This window comes from Marmota monax, unplaced genomic scaffold (assembly GCF_021218885.2).
Source record: "Marmota monax isolate L192 unplaced genomic scaffold, Marmota_monax_Labrador192_F-V1.1 WCK01_AAM20220418_F8-fsc00375, whole genome shotgun sequence".
Lineage (NCBI taxonomy): Eukaryota > Metazoa > Chordata > Mammalia > Rodentia > Sciuridae > Marmota > Marmota monax.
Window position 1 is genome coordinate 641,080 of NW_026694675.1, and position 6,098 is coordinate 647,177.

Here is a 6,098-nt window from a genome sequence, read left to right on the forward strand (position 1 = left end):
AAAAATATATTTAAAAAGACACAGATCATTGTTGGTTTGCCAGGATTATGTACTGTTGTAATAGGAACCCTTAGTTTTATATATATTGGGTTACTGCCTATTCCTCCATTCATTGTCACATGTCATTTCCCCTGTTAAAATTATCTTTTTGATGATAGCATATTCCTTATTTTTAAGGACAGCTTAAATGTCACACTTTCCCTGTGAAGCCTTCCCTGATCATTTTGCCCTTAGTGATTTTTTTCTATTTCCTCTGAACTAAATCTGCATTTGTGACATTGCCAGACACTGTACCTGGCATTATAGGAGATAGCAAGATAAAAATGAGCTCCTGATATTAGAGACAGGCTGTGTTATGGTTTGGATGTGAGGTTTCCTCCAAAAGCTCACATGTGAGACAATGCAAGAAGGTTCAGAGGAGAAATGATTGGGTCATGAAAGCCTTAACCCAATCAGTGAATTAATCCACTAATAGAGATTAATGAGTGGTAACTGAAGTGGTAGGGAGTAGGAATTGGAGCATGGCTTGGGGGTATATATTTGTATTTGACCAGTGGAGACCTCTCTCTCTCTCTGCTTCCTGATCACCACATGAGCTGCTTCCCTCTGCCACCCTCCCCACCATGATGATCTGCTTCACCTTGTGCCCCGAGGAAGGGAGCCAGCTTTCTATGGACTAAGACCTCTGGAAACAGTGAGCCCTCAAATAAACTCTTCCTCCTTTAAAGTTGTTCTGGTCAGATCTTTTAGTCACAGCAGTTAAAAAGCTGGAAAGAAAGGTTGAAATTGGGAATGAATATTCTGGGCAGAGTGAGAAGCATAAACAAAGACTTGGAGACATTAGAATGGAGGGTGGATGTGGGTAAAGGCTTAGAGCCCATGGACTGACCCTATTTGATCTTTAACAGTTTATAATTTTATGATACTTCTTGGAATAGTATGCCACCACATCATATGAAATTATTATTCATTTGCCATTCCATTCCCTAATAGCAATGGAGTTTCCTTTTGGAGGAGTCCCTTTTCATTATTAGATGACATCTTGGTGACATGGGAAATGTGGGTTCTTATATCCCACAATAAAAGCCAAAATGATGAGAACCTTGTCTTATAACCACCATGAAACTAAAGAGCAGTGTCATGTGAAATAAGGTCAACCAGCTTCTGTTCTTTTTTGGGACTAGCCTGACATCTTATTTTACTGGTCTATATCCTGTAACCCATGGCTCCAATCACACTTTTGCTTACCCTTAAGTCCCTTGACTCCTTGTCTCCATGTCTCCCTGTCTCCTTGCCTCCCTGCCTCAATAAAAACCCAGACCAGGATCAGCCCTCCCATTTGACTTTATGAATTCTAACATGAAAGACTATTGAGTAGGATTGAAGAGAATAATAGATTAGAGCCACTACCAATTCAGGTTCCAGCTTCTGTTGGGTGTTTTGTTACTACTTAGCCATCTTTCTCTCTTTGAACCTGATTAACTCAATCTTCTGATCTCAGTAACAATTCCATATTTTCACTTTGGTCCTCAAGGCTCCTGCTCTAATACATATTCACACTTTCAACTGTTAAATTTGGTTCCTACTTCATTGAACAAATCAAGACTATCAGTTCATACTGACACCTACAGATTGAATTTCACTTATACCCACTCTTGTTTTTACTATTATCTGCATAGAGAGAATGCACTCCTTTGCTTCAAGACCAGCACTTTCACTTGGACTTTGGATCCTTTTCCCTCTGTTTTTCATAGTCCTTTCTCTTGGTCATTTTCTTCTTCTCCTTTATTGTTAGTGTCTCTCAAATATCTTTCATTCATACAGTCATGCGCACACCAAAATATATATGTTGGGGGGGATTTTCTTTGACCCAACATGATTCTAATGTTATGCTATTTCCCATTTTGAAAGTAATTGAGTAACCACTTATTGATTCTTCTTCGTCTTCTAGTAGATTGGTTTCTTTATCTTCCTCACTGGGATCTGTACTCTGTAAGGTCACCAGTGACTTCCACATTACAAAATTTAGTGGGACTTTTTGTTCTAATCATATTTTGCTTCTCTGTTATGATTGATACTGTCTGTTCCTTTATTCTTTTTTTTCTATTATGAAAAATTGATAATAATTTCAAAATAATATTTTGGATATTACTTTCTACTGTCCTTAAAACCTAATCAAATAATTTGTATTTTATCCACTCTTTCCCAATTTTTGATGTATTCTCTCTCAACTTTATTGAGTGTTTTGTGAAAATAAAAATTATGTTTATGAGTGGGAGGGAGCATTCTTTCATTATCTTGGTGTGACTGTGTGTCTTTGTATGATTCTTTTCTTGGGGTATGTGTGCTTTTCAAATAACTGGGTGTGCATGCAAATGAAAAAGAAATGTGGCCAAACAAACCAAATAAAATCGAAGTAAATTATGACAGATAAAAAAAATTGATAATAAGCAGAGAAAAACATTTGATGAATTTAGTGGTAATAACTTTTTTCATTTATTAATGTTCCTCAGTGAATATTTATTGACTTTAATGATTAAAATTTCATAATTGAGATACAATTCACATATAAAGTCCATCCTTTGAAAGTGTATGATTAATTGATTCTTATGTATTTACAGAGTTGTGCAACTATTACCACTACCTAATTTAGGAACATTTTCATTGCCCCAAAAAGAAACCCTGCACCCATAAGCAGTTAAACCCTAATTATCCCTTCCCCCAGCACTCTCAAACACCAGTCTACTTTTTAAAAATATTTTTAGATGTAGGTGTACACAATGCCTTTATTTTTATTCATTTATTTTTATGTGGTGCTGAGGATTGAACCCAGTGCCTCAACCTGCGCTAAGCGAGTACTCTACCACTGAGCCACAACCCCAGCCCCACCAATCTACTTTTTTTTTTTTTTTTTTTTTTTTTTAATTTTTTATTGTGGGTTGTTCAAAACATTACAAATTTCTTGACATATCATATTCCACACTTTGATTCTAGTGGGTTATGAACTCCCACCTTCACCCCATACACAGATTGCAGATTCACATCAGTTACACATCCATTGATTTACAAATTGCCATACTAGTGTCTGTTGTGCTCCGCTGCCTTTCCCATCATCCACCCTCCCCCCTCCCCACCTCTCCCCTCCCCTCCCCTCCTCTCTCTCTACCCCCTCCACTGTATAACCCTGAGGGTCTCCTTCCATTACCGTGCAATTTACCTTCTCTCTCCCTTTCCCTCCCACCTCTCATCCCTGTTAAATGTTAATCTTCTTCTCCTGTTCTTCGTCCCTACTCTGTTCTTAGTTACTTTCCTTATATCAAAGAAGACATTTGGCATTTGTTTTTTAGGGATTGGCTAGCTTCACTTAGCATAATCTGCTCTAATGCCATCCATTTCCCTGTAAATTCTATGATTTTGTCATTTTTTAATGCAGAGTAATACTCCATTGTGTATAAATGCCACATTTTTTTTATCCATTCGTCTATTGAAGGGCATCTAGGTTGGTTCCACAGTCTTGCTATTGTGAACTGTGCTGCTATGAACATCGATGTAGCAGTGTCCCTGTAGCATGCTCTTTTTAGGTCTTTAGGGAATAGACCAAGAAGGGGAATAGCTGGGTCAAATGGTGGCTCCATTCCCAGCTTTCCAAGAAATCTCCATACTGCTTTCCAAATTGGCTGCACCAATTTGCAGTCCCACCAGCAATGTACAAGTGTACCCTTTTCCCCACATCCTCGCCAGCACTTGTTGTTGTTTGACTTCATAATGGCTGCCAATCTAACTGGAGTGAGATGGTATCTTAGGGTGGTTTTGATTTGCATTTCTCTGACTGCTAGAGATGGTGAGCATTTTTTCATGTACTTGTTGATTGATTGTATGTCCTCCTCTGAGAAGTGTCTGTTCAGGTCCTTGGCCCATTTGTTGATTGGGTTGTTTGTTCTCTTATTGTCTAATTTTTTGAGTTCTTTGTATACTCTGGATATTAGGGCTCTATCTGAAGTGTGAGGAGTAAAGATTTGTTCCCAGGATGTAGGCTCTCTATTTACCTCTCTTATTGTTTCTTTTGCTGAGAAAAAACTTTTTAGTTTGAGTAAGTCCCATTTGTTGATTCTAGTTATTAACTTTTGTGCTATGGGTGTCCTATTGAGGAATTTGGAGCCCGACCCCACCGACTGTAGATCGTAGCCAACTTTTTCTTCTATCAGACGGCGTGTCTCTGATTTGATATCAAGCTCCTTGATCCATTTTGAATTCACTTTTGTGCATGGCGAGAGAAAGGGATTCAGTTTCATTTTGTTGCATATGGATTTCCAGTTTTCCCAGCACCATTTGTTGAAGATGCTATCCTTCCTCCATTGCATGCTTTTAGCCCCTTTATCAAATATAAGGTAGTTGTAGTTTTGTGGATTGGTTTCTGTGTCCTCTATTCTGTACCATTGGTCCACCCGCCTGTTTTGGTACCAGTACCATGCTGTTTTTGTTACTATTGCTCTGTAGTATAGTTTGAAGTCTGGTATCGCTATACCGCCTGATTCACCCTTCCTGCTTAGCATTGTTTTTGCTATTCTGGGCCTTTTGTTTTTCCATATGAATTTCATGATTGCTTTCTCTATTTCTACAAGAAATGCCGCTGGGATTTTGATTGGCATTGCATTAAACCTGTAGAGAACTTTTGGTAATATCGCCATTTTGATGATGTTAGTTCTGCCTATCCATGAACAGGGTATATTTTTCCATCTTCTAAGATCTTCTTCTATTTCTCTCTTTAGGGTTCTGTAGTTTTCATTGTATAAGTCTTTCACCTCTTTTGTTAGGTTGATTCCCAAGTATTTTATTTTTTTTGAAGATATTGTGAATGGAGTGGTTGTCCTCATTTCCATTTCAGAGGATTTGTCGCTGATATACAGGAATGCCTTTGATTTATGCGTGTTGATTTTATATCCTGCCACTTTGCTGAATTCATTTATTAGCTCTAATAGTTTCTTTGTAGACCCTTTTGGGTCTGCTAGGTATAGAATCATGTCATCTGCAAATAGTGATAATTTAAGTTCTTCTTTTCCTATTTTGATGCCTTTAATTTCTTTCGTCTGTCTAATTGCTCTGGCCAGTGTTTCGAGAACTATGTTGAACAGAAGTGGAGAGAGAGGGCATCCCTGTCTTGTTCCAGATTTTAGAGGGAATGCTTTCAATTTTTCTCCATTCAGAATGATGCTAGCCTGAGGCTTAGCATAGATTGCTTTTACAATATTGAGGTATGTTCCTGTTATCCCTAGTTTTTCTAGAGTTTTGAACATAAAGGGATGCTGTACTTTGTCAAATGCTTTTTCCGCATCTATCGAGATGATCATATGATTCTTATTTTTAAGTCTATTGATGTGGTGAATAACATTTATTGATTTCCGTATATTGAACCAGCCTTGCATCCCAGGGATGAATCCTACTTGATCATGGTGCACAATTTTTTGATAAGTTTTTGTATCCGAGTGGCCAGAATTTTATTGAGGATTTTTGCATCTAGGTTCATTAGAGATATTGGTCTGTAGTTTTCTTTCTTTGAAGTGTCTTTGTCTGGTTTAGGTATCAGGGTGATGTTGGCCTCGTAGAATGAATTTGGAAGTTCTCCCTCTTTTTCTATTTCCCGAAGTAGCTTGAAAAGTATTGGTATTAGTTCCTCTTTAAAGGTTTTGTAAAACTCTGCTGTATACCCATCTGGTCCTGGGCTTTTCTTAGTTGGTAGTCTTTTGATGGTTTCTTCTATTTCCTCAATTGATATTGGTCTGTTTAGGTTGTCTATATCCTCCTGACTCAATCTGGGCAGATCATATGACTTAAGAAATTTATCTATGCCTTCACTATCTTCTAATTTATTGGAGTATAAGGATTCAAAATAATTTTTGATTATCTTCTGTATTTCTGAAGTGTCTGTTGTGATATTGCCTCTTTCATCCCGTATGTTAGTAATTTGAGTTCTCTCTCTTCTTCTCTTCGCTAGCATGGCTAAGGGTCTGTCGATTTTGTTTATTTTTTCAAAGAACCAACTTTTAGTTTTGTCAATTTTTTCAATTGTTTCTTTTGTTTCGATTTCATTAATTTCAGCT